Here is a 16,976-nt window from a genome sequence, read left to right as displayed (position 1 = left end):
TACGTTTTTGAACAATAAATGTTCAAAATGAGTCCGCCATTTTCAACGCATTTCTTGGAACGCTTCTGTACTGCTTTTGTTGCTCTCTTCAGTTCTTTATGGTTGTCCTTAAGTTGCTCAGTCGCATCTATAATGCGGAAAATTAATTCCGAGAATGTATTTTTGATTTGTATACAATGTTTTTCGTACATCCCCAGACGCAAAAATCTAAAGGTGTTAGATCAGGCGATCTTGGTGGCCAGGAATGTGAACCTCCACGATCGATCCATTTCTCAGGGAAATTATAATTTAAACGAATGGAAACGGTACAAGAGAAGCGGGAAGGCGGGCCATTATGCTGGAAGTATACTTTGGGTCTCGGCGCTAGAGAAACATCTCCAAGCAACTTCAACTTAACTTACATCATTTATTCAGAATTAAATTCTCTACAAGTAAAAGTTTTCTGTGGATAATAGTTCTCTGGTAGAAACTTACACAATCTATTGAAATAAATAATATATGTTTATTTGTCGTTTATACTACTAACAAATTTATATTTTTTATTACACATTATAAATTGTTGCGAAATCATTACATGAAACTAAATACTCGTTTTGTATTAATAACAGTAGTTTATTGTATATGGAACATTATTCAATTTTTATATTAAACATAAAAAAAAATATAATAGGTAAAATTGCAAGTTCACTCTAAGAGCTATCTTGTGTAAACAAACCGCGTAGCGTTGTAATACACTGTCTCGAAGGTTATGCGTACGATAAGTAAATTGTATTAAGAATGATTCATTTATTATTTGATGTTTTCGTTTGGCGCCGACTGAATCTAATTATTTAGAATTATTGTACATGGCAGCTACATTTATAAAGCTATATCACTGTTGACAAAAACACGATAGATAATAAAAATATTATATATATATATATATATATACTGATGAGGACTAATAAATTGAGTAACCTGGCACATTACTGTACTAACATAATCGCACTGGCTGCTGTAAAATCTTACTTCTTCAATCAAGAGCTAGGATAGTTCTTACGCCGAACACAGTATATAACATTTGTAATGGTCGAATTGTGATAATGAGTGACTTTCAACATATTGTTATATAAGATGTCAATAAAAGGCTGGAGTGGATTTACTGTAAACTTTTATATTTGCATTTTTTCTAAAAAAAAATAATGCGGTCTGTAGAAAGTATCAATGAGATATTGCATAGTAAGTAATTAAATCAGAAATAATATCATTGAATGTTTGACTTTTGATATTCATGACATACATTGCTTTAAAACTGAAAAGGTTTTAAAATCGTTGATAGATATTTTACTGAAGTTATAAAAAGTTGTTAACTTGTGTCTGAGCTAACCTTTCCCTATGTTAATTTCTTCAGAGGACTACCGCTGGGAGCAGTGAATGTCAGGGTGGCGTTAAGGGCTCGTACACATGAAGCGACTGTCCCCACGTTAACCGCGCAACTGCAAAATAAGATGTGCATACACATTCAAGCGTAAATCGCGCGATTGCCCAATACTACTGTAGCTGCTCACAGCCGGGAATTTCATGTCATTTTTAAATAAAAATGGAAGTTGAAGAGGTTGTGAGTTTGCGGCTCTGTTACCAGCGATACCGTCGTCGCAGGCAAAGACAGAGGCAATATTGGGTGCATCCAGTTTTAAGAGATAAACTGACGCATAGTTTATTTGTAACACTGTATCCAAAATTACAGGAATACGAACCGAAATTCTTCGATAACTTCCGAAGGTCCACAAAAACCTTTGATACTTTATAAAAGTTGATAGAAGACGATATTTCACAGAGTATGAATTATGTGAGACTTGCGATTGGAGTTGAAGAAAAACTCGTAATAACTTTGAGGTAAGTCATTTACTTTGTTAATATTTAAGATATTATTTTAATTAATATTGTACAAATCCGAAATGATTCTGAATATAAATAATAAGAATACAATTAATATGAAAATACAAAAAAAATTTTATATACCTGATCACACCCGAATGAAAACAAACATTCTTGTAGCGTGGATAAAATGAAAGAGGAATAAGACAATTTGAAATAGAAAAAAATGTTATCTTGAAATACGAAATAAATTTACAGTAATAACTAGTAACTAACATTAAAACAATAAATTCTCATTATTCTAGTGAGAGTTGAGTTAATTATATAGATGTATTAATTGTATAGATCTATTTCAGAACTATGATTAGAAATTACGCTTTCTGCTGGTGACCGTATTGGTGCAACAGCAACCGGATTAGTGCTTGTTGTAACGTCGGTAATTATTTGACTACATTGTATAGGTGTGTACTGTGTAGATGAGTTGAAAAAATTGGATGGAAATGTTGTATACCCTTGACTGTACGGATGACTGGGACTTTGATTGAAATTGTTTGAGTAGGATGGATGAACGATGGGTGACTGATTGGGGAGCGGATTATAGAAATCCTGCGCTCGTTGTAAGACTTCCATTAGCTGTATTTTCCTTCTCATTCGGGCATGATCAGGAACTTTTTTAAGTTCTTTAAACAAAGACATACAAAATAGCTTATCATCATCCAGATTATTCAGTTGTTCTTCCCGTTTTTCCCTTACTGTGACACTCCTCGCCAAAATATCTGCTTAGTGCTTGTCCAAAGGGTTCATTTTGATTTTCTTATTTTTTGGAACAGGAAAAACGTCTGAGTTACAACCTTCAATTACATGACGTTCAGTGTCGGTCGGAAGAGTTTCAGCCGATTCGTCGTCTAGATTACTAATTGTTTCCTTATTTTTAACATTTTTCAAGAAAACGTAAACGATTTAGTAAACGTAAGGATTTCCATTTCTAGCTGCGGACCCTCAGCGTTCAAGTCCTAGTAAAGCCAGATATTTTTACATGGATTTGAATACTAGATCGTGGATACCGGTGTTCTTTGGTGGTTGGGTTTCAATTAACCACACATCTCAGGAATGGTCGAACTGAGAATGTAGAAGACTACCCTTCATTTACACTCATACATATCATCCTCATTCATCCTCTGAAGAATTATCTAAACGGTAGTTACCGGAGGCTAAACAGGAAAAAGAAAGAAAGCTGCGGACCCTGTCTCGGCTTTTTTTTGTTTTTTCAACTTCCTGGCAAAACAGTTTCTAATATTTTTCCATTTTTTTTGTAAATGAGAACCTGAAAATAATAAATGCATATAGAAAAATAACTTTACTAATATTCGGTAATCAGAAAGACATCTGTTTAAGGAACAAATTTGAACGTCCTGAAACAATTGAAAATTGAAGTCATGAAAACTATGAAAACCTTTTTTATAGCCTACACAACAGAAATTTTTTTCCAAACAAAAAATTTATATGTAAATTTTTATTAATTTAAATATATTTTCCAATAATTTCGACCGATTCTAGTCTCATTTGTTTGTCTGTTTTTTCCAGTTACTTAGCTACCGGATGCTCATTCGGTCATCTGCAATATTGCTACCGTATTGGCAAGTCTACAGTCGCAAAATTGGTACGGAAAGTATGTTCAGCAATTTGGACAAGATTAAAATACATTTATACAAAAGAGAAGCAGGAAGAAGTTTCAGAGTGTTTCTGCAGATACGCTAATTTTCCAAATTGCATCGGGGCTGTCGATGGTAAGCACATAAGAATTGTACAACCTATAGATACTGGCTCCCTATACTATAACCACAAAAACTATTTCTCAGTTTTGTTGTTGGCAGTATGCTATGCTAATTACAGTTACCTCTTCGTAGACAATGGGGCATATGGGAAAATTAGCGACTCCTCAGTGTTTCAAGAATCATTACTGTACCGAAAATTAATTAACGGTTCGTTAAATATTCCTGATCCAAAACCGATATGTAGAAGTGACGTAGGAGGTTTATCCCACGTATTCGTAGGAGATGACGCCTTCGGGATCACTGACAACATCATGCGACCCTACGTTGGCAAATTACTGATAAAAAAAAAAAAAAATTTTAATTACAGGTTACAAGAGCTAGACGATTTATTGAATGCGCTTTTGGCATAATGACCAACAAGTGGCGCATATTCCATAGACCGTTAAATGTTAACGTACATTTCGCGGAAGAAATAAGTGAGGTAAGTGAGGTAAGTGAGCAGAGTATTTTGTTACAGATGGAAAATTACCACGGCAGGACGAGAAAATATAAATATCAGTGATCATAAAATAGAAACATGTAGGCCAAGTTCTATCATGTAAATAAAAAAAATGTAATCCACGATAATAAAAGTGTGTTTACAATAACACCTTGAAGTTATTCAATTTATTCCTAACCTTACATAATTTCACATAAATAGGAATATTCATAGGAATAATTAATCCCTTTTAAATTAAAATTTATGATACATAAAGATTTCATAGAAGTTATTCACTTACCGAGAACTTTCTTGTGTTCTATAGAATCGCCTTCTTCACTGAACAGTTCCATCAATTCTTCCCAAAATTTACTTTTTTTCTCTGTTTTTATATTCCGCACTTTGTACATCCCACAGAGCTGGCTTTTTCTCCATTTCGTCTATGAAACGTTCTATATCAAATCGCTCAGTGTCCAATTTGTATTGCGACAATGAAATAAAACAATATAAATGGATGACAAAAAGTAAAAACTACTACCGTACCTTCAAAACGCGCGATCACATGTACAAACCAATATACCACAGTGTACTTGAGAACGCGCGGTAGTCGAGCGGCAACAGCCAGAACTTCGAGTCGCGCGACAGAACGGGCGATCGGCAAAAACGAGCGATTGAATGTGTACGCCTCATGCAATTCCGTGTACCTCACTACCGCGCTACTGCAATCGCGCGGTTGCAATCGCTTTCATGTGTACGTAGCCTAAATGCTGTGCTGATTAAATAGTATTTTGCAACATCTTTCTTGTTTGTGGTGTGTTAATAAGTATGTGAGTTTGTGCGCGTGCGTGTGCGTTTATTAGTATTCTTTGACTTGCTTTATAATCCATTTAGTTTAAATACATTGTTGTCTAAATGTAATTTGTTGTCTAAATATAAAGGTTTTATAAATTTTAACTTAAAATGTAGCTCAGCACTAGTCGTTAAAAAAAGTCCTATTGTATTAAAAGAAATTTAAATTGCTTTTAGAAATATTTAGTTGTTGATTTGCCACAAGAAGATAAAAGCGAATTTAATTTACGGAACTAGTTTATCAACTTTGCCACACAATTATAAAATCGTTGGTATTTAAACGGTATTCTTTTTTTTTTGTTGAAGGATACTTGACTGGTTTGTTGTTTTTCTTAATTTCTTTCCATTCCATACTGATCTTTAATACGTGTTTTTGTTTTTTCTGTTGCTCTTTAAACATCTTTATTTAAAAATTTCAATTAACATCAATAAAATGTCAAAAATGTTTTAAAAAAATGTGTAAGTACAAAGAGAGTAGAAGTAAAATTTTAATGTGTAGTTTATAATATTTTTTTGTGGCGCTTTATGATTATTTTTTAATTATATACATATATTTTAATTATATACAGACAATGTTAGAACAAATTAGTAAGTTTTTGTAATTAAATAAAAAGTCGCTTAGAAAGGATAATAATTTTGCTGGGCATTTTTTTTGTTTACCTGAGGGAAGTTTTACTAAGAGAATAAAAAAAAAACTAAAGAAAAAAAGAAGTGATCCAGTGAAATAAGTAAATAAATAATAATAATAATAAATAGGCCGCAGCTGTCTTCCTACTTTAGGCTATTTAAAAACCAGGACACAACTATTGTACAGCTGTTCTAAAGAAATAACCAACCCACCTGCCGATTTTTGTAGTTTTTCAACCAAACAGCATTCAGGCAGCACACGATACAGGATATATTCGTATCTTTAAAATTCATAAGAACACGTACTATAAAATATTACTTATGTTGTATTATAACTGTTATTCCTCTTATTAATAAGTAATAATTTTCTGTCATTAAGTTGTCTATTGTAATATTTATCGTATATTATTTATTGCAAATAATATTCCCAATTATTTAAATGATGAATTCAATTAATTAAAATAAATAATTTTTAGCGGATTTCCAAATAATTTGTATAAATCGCTAACCGGTCAAATTTTCTAAGGGGGTGTCGGAGAGGAGGGAAACAACTTTTTTTTATGTTTTGGAGTCTCCTGAACACGGTTCTGCAACGTCTGTATACATATATATATATATATATATATATATATATATATATATATATATGAATAAGATTTTTCGTCCACTCTACTGGTCGCAAATCTTAAACGATTTTGACGAAACTTGGTGGGGGTTGTTGTAAACTTGTTGGGAATAGAGCCTATTGGCGTTAGAAGCAAAAAACTGGGTTTTTGGGTATGTTTTCAAGGTTTTCATGTTGTAAGTTGAAGGGTGACATGTTAGAAAGCCAAAATTAGATTTTTGCAAGCACCACCAAGTGCCAACTGGTGTCGCAATGACTCAAATTCAAAACATCACGTTTGAAGTCAAAGTCAGATTTTTGCGAGCACCGCCAGGTGTGAACTTGTTTCGTTATAGTACTTCAGTTTCGCAAGAATCCAAAATGGATCTGGTATGAAGGAAAGGGGTTGGTGTCCAGAAAATCAGTTTTGAAGTTTTAATCGTTTTGGGTCAATTTGAACCTTTTATTTTTTTATGACTACGGCTCCAAAACCACACAAATTATGGATAGCAGTATCAAAGTGGCTTGTTGGAGTGTTAGGTAATTGACGCAGTCACGACTCAACAACTACGTGGAAAGGAGGAAGAAAAAAACAGAAATATACAAGAACATTGTATTTATTGGAACAAAACACAGTTCCTTACAGTATTGTAAAAGAACACATGATACTAACGCAACGTGATATAAAAAAAAAACCGAAAGCAATACTATTTTCAAAAATCATTACTTTTATCCCTTTTGATGTACTTGCTGCGACAGAGTTTTTTTATATATTTGTTTACACAATGTAAACTCTCTTTCTATACTCTCGCTTTCCTTACAGAAGTAAACGAATTATCTTACTTAAATCATACTGTTATATGTTGTTTTTTTACTTAGGTTGGAACGGCTGAACCGAATTTAATGAAATGTTTCACTTTAATATATCACGACTAATTTAAAGCTAGGCTTGTTAATTTCCCGGCTATGTATTTATATTGTATAGTTGTTGACAACCCAACAACTATGGGAAAAGGAGGAAGAAAAAGTATACAAATAACAAGTGTAATGTATTTATTGGACAATATACAGTACCTTGCAGTATTTTAAAAGACCACGTGTTAGTAACATGTGTTACGGTGATAAAAAAAAAACGTTAACATACTTATATAGTGCCCTTATAGTGTACTATATAAGTACACTAATCGAGTCGAATTTTTTACGCTTTGACGTTTTTGTAGATCTTGATATGATTCACTATAACCAAAAAACAGAATTTTAGCGCTAAAAATTTTCGGAAGGATAGGTCTCTGTATGTGTGTATGTTGGCGGGAGTTTTTGCTTGATATCTCCGAACTGGTTGGACCGATTCGAATGAAATTCAACATAATGATTTCTGTAAATGGGCATTGGTACTATTTAATTTTGGTCATGATTGGTTAAAGGGACAGGAAGATAGGACTTTGTGGGTCCCGAATCTTAAAATTTTACTTTAAGTGTAGGTAAATTTTTTCATATAATTTATCGCTACTCAGGTAATTAGGACACTTTCTGGTGCTGTCTGATCTTATTCATAAAAGGGTACGGATAAGAACTCTTTTTTCTTTTTTGTAGTTGCTGGATTCAATCGCAATTAAATGATTCCATTACATAACTATGTCACTTTGGTTACGTATTGGAGCAATTTTATTCAGGAATGAAGGATAATACACCTAATTTTTCGTCAGTTTTCATTTTGTTTGGTATCTTCAGACTGGATATCCGGTTTTTATGAAACTTTATACGATGATTTCTGAGTGTTGGTTATTAGTGTCATTTAATTGTTATATGTCAAGAGGATATGTTTTTAATTTTTCGGTAACAAATGAAGATATAAACATGATTTTTGGCGTGTATAATATTCATGTAAATATCTAAAAATCATTACTAGATTTTTCGAAATTGAAGCGTGAAAGGGGTGAAGGGAGGTAAACAAATTTTCAACAAACTGCAAATTTTCCCCTTTTCCGACTATACTAAAGGAGATATTCATTAGATTTGGGCTTGCAAGTTATTAGAAATAGTGTAACAGCTGTTAGAAATAGTGTTATTTGTAATTTTAAATGTAATGTTAATGTAATTTGTCACACAATATTTTTACCAGTTTTAACACAAATACTATTCAGATAAATATCCGGTTTTGTTGAATTTCGTTTTTTTAAGGGGTGCGAGGTGTACGGAGCGGCGGTTCAACCAACACAGCCACTATTACTGTATGTGTGACGCGACTGGCTGCACCTGCCTCCGGTTACTTGACTAAAACCATAAAATAAATAAAAATAAAAATTAAATAATGAAGAATGAAGAACGGTCACCTCCTAGTAGCGTTTGTCGGGTAACGCTAAAAACCGGGCAAAATAGATATTTACTCGTACTTCGTACGGTGACCAGTTATATGTAATATTTTTAAGATACAGCCCAACTATTCTGAAACCCGCATTTTTCAGATCACGCATAGTTTTGGGTACTGTACTGCCCAAAACTGGTGCTCTGAAAAAATTACAGTACACTGATAGCTTCTATAAATTGAACAGGTTTTATTTTTATTTAAAATTATTCTCACAAGCATAAATTTAATGAACACAACGGGTCCAGAGGTCAGAGCCCGCTTGGTTAGACGGGAGGAGCTGCGACAGGGATGTGTGTGAGTGAGTGTGTGTGTGCGCGGGCGCGCAACCGGATTAAAAAAAGATTTAAAAACAAAGAATAATATTATTTTTTCAATCCTAGTTTAAATTTCAATTTTATCAATTTGGTCCAACTTAAAAGTAACAATCACCTTATTAACCTTTACTGCAATTTGGATCCGACTTTAGAAAATAAAAATTTAAGGACCTAAAAAGTTTTGTTTTGTTTTACCTTGGAGAGAATTCTCTTTTGTATGTCGATTTTGTTTTACAGAAAAATTATTTTAATTTATTTTAATTTTCCGGCGAATATAGCTAGAATAAATATATTAAAGGAAAAAGTATGGTGATCATATCAAAAATGGGGTATTTGGTTTTTTGCAAATCTTTACGTTTTAGGATCCAACTTGTTCATTTGTCTTTTGTCTAGATTCTAGACAATAAAATAAACTTATGTATGTATGTGCGTACATACGAGGCTCGGCTAGCACGCTGTAGCATGCTAGCGTGCAAAAATTAAATTTTGCACGCTAGCATGCTACAAGGAGACAAACGTTACTATCGAGTTGGGCGTGGCAGCACATGATAACAAAATCCCCCTCTACAAAACTGCGATAATGCGTTGAAATCCGTTTACCGGTTTGTTTTCAGTAGCAGTTAAAATGGAGTCGAGTACGGCCAATATGTCAACACGGTTAAAACAGTGCGCAGTGATCAAATTTTTAACAGCAGAAAATGTGAATCCTACGAATATTTTTCATCGTTTAAAAGCGGTTTACGGTAGTGAAACTGTTGACAGGATTATTGTGAATAGGTGAGCGTTGAAATTTCGCTAATGTGAAGCTGGTAAAGCGACAATTGAAGACGCAGCTCGCAGTGGACGACCGGTTTCTGTGACTGACTAGAAACATCGAAAGGAGGTGGACGAAATGCTTCAAAGTGACCGGCGAATCACCCAGCAACGCATCGCTGTTCAGTTAGGAATATCTAAAGTACAAGTTGACCATATTATCGAACAATTGGGTTACCGTAAAATCTGTGAACGATGGGACCGCGCAAACTCTCTGATAGTTCTCCGCAAGCTGAAGTTTGAGCCTATTCTGCATCCGCCATACTCGCCGGATTTGGCTCCGTTCGACTTCCACTTCTTCCATCGAGATGATGGAAGAACCTTTGAGATCCCTCTTGAGATAAGAGGGATCTCAAAGGTAATCATTACACTACCGACGATGAGGTGAAGGAAGCTGTGGCCACTTGGATCCGAGAAAGACCGCCATAATTTTTCAGTGACAGAATGCAAAAACTCGTCACAAGTTGGGAAACATTTATCAGTGTAAACGAGGATTATATTGAAAAATAGATACTGCATTTTGTAGCTAAGGTATTGTAATTTTATTCATTTTTTATTTCATTCCAATATCTCTTCCCATGCTACGTATACATGTGTAAAATTTATCAGCCGAGCCTCGTATGTGTGTATCGCACTGCTTTTGGCCTTATATTTCAGAATTGACGGACCGATTTTCTTCAAATTTGGCTCAAATATTTCTATATATGGGATATTTTTCATATTAATTCGATCTGCGTGGTGGGGGGATATCGCGAAAAAAATTTAGGTTTTCTTCAAAGTAACTATAGAAACAACTTTATTTTCGCAAATTTGTTACTTATATTGCATATACAAATAATCTAAAAAAAATTTCAAAAATCATCCGTCAGCTCTAAAAATTGAAACAAATATTTTTTTTTTGCTTCGTCCCTTAAGTTTTAATATTTAATTTATTATTATTATTATTTTATAAATCATACAAAGAGTTATCAACAAATGTTTAGAATTTCTCAAAAATAAACACCCAGAATCTTAACATAGATAAGTTTTTTTACGTAGATTTCATAAGAAAGCTACCTATTGTAATGGGTACCATGATTCAACTTCCGAAAAATGTCGACATATCTTCGCGTTTCACATCTCCGAAATCACATCTCTGAAATATATATATTTCACTTTCTTGTGGACACGATGATTGCCGTAGTTTTGCGCCAATCACTTTCAAATTAATACATAAAATATAACGACCGAAAGTCTCGGTCGAGTTTGTTAATGGGCAAACTCGAACCATGGGGGTGGAAATGGGAGGCTCTTTCGAAAAAACAAAATATCGCTATAACTTGCTTATTAAGTAAAATATCGAACTCGTTAAAAGGTCGTATTATTCTTTGGATAGGAGCTTAAAACGTATGTAAGTAAAGTTTTTTGATATCACCAACCTTTGGCCCAGGGGCTGGAAAAAACGGGGTTTCGAAAACAAAAATAAATCATACCTCCCGTAATAGGCACAGTATGGAATTGGTTAAAACTGATCGTTAGTCCTCTAAACATTACCTTTCTTTTTTTTCCTGTTTAGCCTCCGGTAACTACCGTTTAGATAATTCTTCAGAGGATGAATGAGGATGATATGTATGAGTGTAAATGAAGTGTAGTCTTGTACATTCTCAGTTCGACCATTCCTGAGATGTGTGGTTAATTGAAACCCAACCACCAAAGAACACCGGTATCCACGATCTAGTATTCAAATCCATGTAAAAATATCTGGCTTTACTAGGACTTAAACGCTGTAACTCTCGACTTCCAAATCAGCTGATTTGGGAAGACGCGTCTAAACAATACCTAAAACATTTGTCTAAAACAATTTTTGATATGACCTTATGGCAAGGGACGACCAAAGTGTTGCTGGAATAATTGTAAGAAGATGGTGCTTATCGTATGCTAAACATGTGAAACAGTTTTTTGCATGCAACCATTGTCGTATTGAGTAAATTTGAAGTTTTTGTTAACTTTAAATCTTTTCATCCCCTACTTACCACCGGTGAAATCTACCTCCGCCTTCCGGCGTGCCGAAGGGATTTTTTTAAATATTTACGTTCTTATATTAGCCTTTACTGGAGACGGTGTTCGATCTAGAGAACACCCTTTACTTTAACAAAGTTTGTTAAACTTAATCTATATGTAAATAATTTTATAAAAATTATTCCCCCTCTAAAAAATGTAATACTTTGCTTTTTTGTTCTTGGCTGTTAACTCTTTTGATTTTTAATATTAATTTTTTTTCTTTTGCGTCTTTAAGGGCAATTAAATTAAGTAGTTTTGGTCCCTATAATAACCCTGGACCCAAAATAAGAAGCAATTGTTTCATTACTATCATAAAAGCTATACTTAATTTTTTAATACTTTAAAAAATTATTATTTTTTATTTATTTTTATTTTTTTGATGTTAAGGATCACTTCTTTTTTTAAAAAAATGTTTACTAAATTGTCCCAGTAGAGTAAAAAAACCTCCAAAATCAAAATTCTTCTTATTTGGATTTTAGAAATTTTGATGCTTAATTCTTACTTTGGTCATCAGTATCAATAAAAAATCCCTCATGTATACGAGGACCCCAAAATTAAAAAAAAAAATCGGATTTTCTTTTTGTTATTTATGTTTATAATGAAAATAAAAATAAAACTTAATGACTGAATTGCAGTCTTGGAAAAGTTTCGCATTGAAAAAGTTGTGCAAGGTATTGTATGACTTGACCAGAGTAGCCGGGAAAGTCATCGCAATACTTTGCCAACTTTTTTTACTTCTATTCGAATTAATGGATATGCAAACAAAAAACCTGCATTTAAAAATAAGCCTTATGCAAATAATGTAAAGGTGTGAATCCTGATAAAAGTAATAAAAGCAATGCCGAATAATCGTACATATTGCTACTACTCGGCAGAATTTAAAAAGTTTAACTGATGCGAAAGGTGGGGATGGATTAATGGACCGGTGACTAGCTTCTTTCTACTTTAGAAGTCCTTTCATGCACACTATCTTCTCCACTGTATTATTGCAGGGCCAAAACTACTCCAGGTAGAACTAATGTGCGTCTAAGCTTTCACGCTTTGCGTACTTTGACGAATAATATTAATTGTGAGCTAAGTCTTTCTGGATTGAAGAAATTAATATTTTAAAAAATCTAACTTTATAAAAAATTTTTAGGGCGATTAGAATGTACAATTTAAGCTGTTAGGCTACTTTATATAAAGTAGTAGTGAGACCATCACATGGATGGTCTTTCCGATAAAATAAAATAATATCGTAATCGATATTTTACAAGTAAAAACAGATATGGGTTGAATTGAAAATTTCCTGAAAAGAGTTCAATGGAGGTTTATTTGTAGTCAAGCGAAATGGTTTGTTAATTTTAATATTCTTTTTAAAATGATTTTGGTAAAATGTATTCTAAATAAGTTAAAAAGCTAATTATAAAAAACAAATACTTAAAACTAAAAAAAAAAAAATTTACAGCGTAAAATGCTTTAAATATCAAGTATGTCTGATACGCTGTAACAATTCAGTACTAAGCAATAATGTAAAGAGACTGGGAAAAAATCTTCAAATCAACCATTTCGAACATGTAATTTCTTCTTAAAAATTTTTTATCTCGGATTATCTGGAAAACGCAGCTATCAAACTTTCACAATCATTTATGAAAAGTATTATAAAAATAATACAAAAGAACTTCCTCTTCATCTTTCAAGTCATCAATTAAAGATTTATGTATAAATTACCACAATGAAAAAAAACTATATAACTTATCCAATGGACTTCTAAAATGTTTACTGCACTGTTTTAAATGGAAATGACCAAAATTATAGAATTTTGCAATAAATTACAACCGTATTTTCGTTTCATATCAGTTCCAATCACAAAAGTTTATCAAATAACTATTACAATTGTAGAAATTACTACCCCGATTTTTTTTTTTCATTAAGCCATTTCAACGCGACAGATTTTTTTCTATCTGTTGTTCGAAACTGCATTAGGATTATATAAAATTAAACTCAAGTTAATTATTTAAAGAAGATAAAATCAGTACATTTATATTAAATCCATTCCGATTACTTTAAGAGCAATAACTTTTCGTAATGTAACAAAAAGCACATACCGAACTGTTGTAAATTGCTATAGAAATATTTGCACGGTTTCGTTTCAAAAAAATTCTTTTAAAAATCTCAACTTTCTTTAATACACAATTGGAATTATTATATTTCGAAATACTGAACAGAAAACTTGTATAAGGATTATTTTCCCCAAAAAGGTCAGAAAATAAGCATATTTAAAAAAGATTAATATTTTAAACACACACACACACACACATATATATATGCATATATGAATACATAAAAAATAATTACAAATTTTACTTTACCTTAATTCAGAGTACACAATATATTAAATACATTTAACTAAAAGTTTTCATTTCACTTCATAACTTCCTTTTTATATAATTCATAAATAAAAAAATAAACAGATATGAAGTGATCCAGTTATAGAATAGTGCAAATCATTAAGTAATTCTCACAGTAACACGAATCTAACTGGAAGAGGAAGCGGTTGCGTATTTTTTTATCACTATTCAAGAGGACATAAAGCCTAATTTCAACGCAATTCCAACTCATAACTTGTCGTTAAGTATAACTGATCATCATGACGTCGTTATTTGCTCTGGTTGGTAAAATAGATTAGTTTTTACCGGAAATGAAAAATTAAGATAAAAATCAATGGAATTTCCGTTTAAACTGTCGAACAATAATCATTTTAGTTTATAAGGTCCCGAAATAGTCATGTTTGTAATACCTTTTATTACTAATTTTTCATGATTAAACCTATACCGATTAAATTATATATATATATATATATATATATATATATATATATATATATATATTTTTGTAGAAATTATACAATTGTAAAGCCAGCTTTTTTTGGCTTTAAAATACTACCTTGATATATTTTCAAATAATTCAAGGTCAATTGTTTTCTCATCCGTAGAAAGTGATATTATTATCTTTTCATCATAAACAGACGGTTCGATAAAAAGAGTTTAATATCTTAATTTAAGAAAACTAAGTTTATTACCTTTTTTACTTAATTCTTCACAATAACACTCTCCCAATTTAGATGATTTTATAATATTGATCCAATATGCAAAAAAAAAAACATTGAAACATCAAGGTTTACCAGTTAACGAAAATTTCAAATGGAAAGAGAATGCAGAAAATTTTTTTTTTCTTCAGTCATTTGACTGGTTTGATGCAGCTCTCCAAGATTCCCTATCTAGTGCTAGTCGTTTCATTTCAGTATACCCTCTACATCCTACATCCCTAACAATTTGTTTTAGATATTCCAAACGTGGCCTGCCTACACAATTTTTCCCTTCTACCTGTCCTTCCAATATTAAAGCGTTATTTAAATGTTATATCGTACGTATCCACTCTAATTTAATATGGTTTGACCATTTAGAATTGAATCTAAAAGAATGTTAAAATTATACTTTTTCCAATTGGTTTTTAATGATTCAAAAATGTTCATAATAAAACAATTGAACGTTAAATTCTTTTTCATTTATATCCTTTATCAGAGAAATATGTTTATAACAGAGTATTATCTCCCGTCGCGGCTTCGCTCGCGCTATATGCGTATAGAACTTCAACAATTGGAGATAGTTTTTTAATTACGTATAGACTGTTGCTCTTCGAGTTTTCGCGATTCACAACTTACCGGATAAATCAGTTGTTAAATATTAGAAAGTCGTCAATCCCTTTCATTTTAAATCAAATTAGTTTGTTTTTATACATATCAAATGATAATAATACAAATTGATCTTTTATAGACAATAACATTAAATTTAGTAAATCACATAACAAACGTCTGAAAGGTCGTTACTGACATGGACTGTGGTAAACTGTGGTAAACTGTCAAACTGTGGTAAACATTCTAGGGGTCACAAGAAAGATTCAGTTAAACGTTCGTAATGATTGGTTCAGTAGTTTTCGCAGTTATCGGGAACAAACGAGAGACATTGGCTTTTTATATACTGAGGGGTCCAAGATAAACCGAACCAAAAACGGGAGAAGAGAAACCGAAAAGGGGTAGCGTATTCGACGTAGCAACAACCAACAACATTTTGAATGCCACGCAGCGAGCTGTGACGCACATTGACCTTGAACGGCGAGAGTAGGGGGAACACGACCTGTACAATGGCGAACAAATTAATTCGAACACAGTATTTTTAACAGAAAATCTTATTTTGAAAAGAAAAAATGTTTAATAGTCAAAATTACTCAAATTTAATAGTTTGTGTCCTTTGTTTTTGATTATCTCATTAATCCTCTTTGGCATTGATTCTACTAAGCTAGAATAATGATTTTGGATTTCTTCATCTCGAAACCAAACCTGTATTACTGAACTAATGTCAGTTTTTGTGCTACAATTCAATTTTCCAAGTCTTCTTTTAAGTATGGCCCGTAAATTTTCAATGGGATTCAGGTCGGTGGAGTTCCCTTGCCACAAGAGCATTGAAATATTTTGGTTTTTGAAGAACTCTTGTTTTCTTTGACGTTTTTACGTTTCCTTGCTATTTTTAATGAAGGAAATAATGTTACACTGACGACGACTTTAAAATAATAAAAATTCGATTCAAAAACTAACTTATTTGCATATCCGTTTAATGTGTACGTAAATACCGGGTGTCCGAAAAATAATTTTAAGTTTTACTTTTAAATTAAAATTTACTTTATTACATTTAGAATTAAAAATGTGTGTCCTATTTCATAAAAGTACATTTCTTAATTTAACTCAAAATGAACACCGTTTACAGTAATTCAGACGTCAAACCGATATCCACCTCATTTCACACTCTGGTGAGCAGGTCTGCAGGAATCGCTTCCATGGCTGTTATTCTTTGACATAGGTGGTCAAGTGTCTGGATTTTGTTTTGGTACACGATTTCTTTTACGTAGCTCCAAAAAAAAAAAAATCAAATTCGCGTTGGCCAGGCGAAGAGTGTTTCTCTGTCTATTCAACCTTCTGGAAACCTGTCCTTGAGCGCAGTGCGCACAACTTCTATACGATGTGGAAGGGTTCTGTTCTGTTATTTTCAATCTGAGTAAACATAAAGTTTTCTATCACATTCAAATACGCTATGCTTGTAAAAGTCTGCACAGGAGGAAAAAATGGCTCAAAAATTCAATTATGCATGATACCATATTAGGCATTCACTTTCGGATAATCGCAAATTCCACCGATTCGTATGGATTTTCTGACCCT

General features: G+C 32.5%; 1 protein-coding gene across 1 annotated transcript in view; it reads right to left on the bottom strand.

Annotated features, from left to right (window-relative positions):
• The window catches only part of Rab26 (RAS oncogene family member Rab26), a 483,609-nt gene extending 469,411 nt beyond the window's left edge, over positions 1-14,198 (bottom strand). The window contains exon 1 of the mRNA XM_075363858.1: positions 14,077-14,198. The gene's annotated coding sequence lies outside the window, so the exon portion shown is untranslated. The remainder of the gene's footprint in view (positions 1-14,076) is intronic.
• Between the last annotated feature and the right edge of the window lie 2,778 nt (positions 14,199-16,976).

Source organism: Lycorma delicatula, chromosome 4 (genome assembly GCF_047948215.1).
Source record: "Lycorma delicatula isolate Av1 chromosome 4, ASM4794821v1, whole genome shotgun sequence".
Lineage (NCBI taxonomy): Eukaryota > Metazoa > Arthropoda > Insecta > Hemiptera > Fulgoridae > Lycorma > Lycorma delicatula.
Note: the sequence above shows the minus strand (reverse complement) of the source record. Positions and strands in the feature narration are given on the sequence as shown.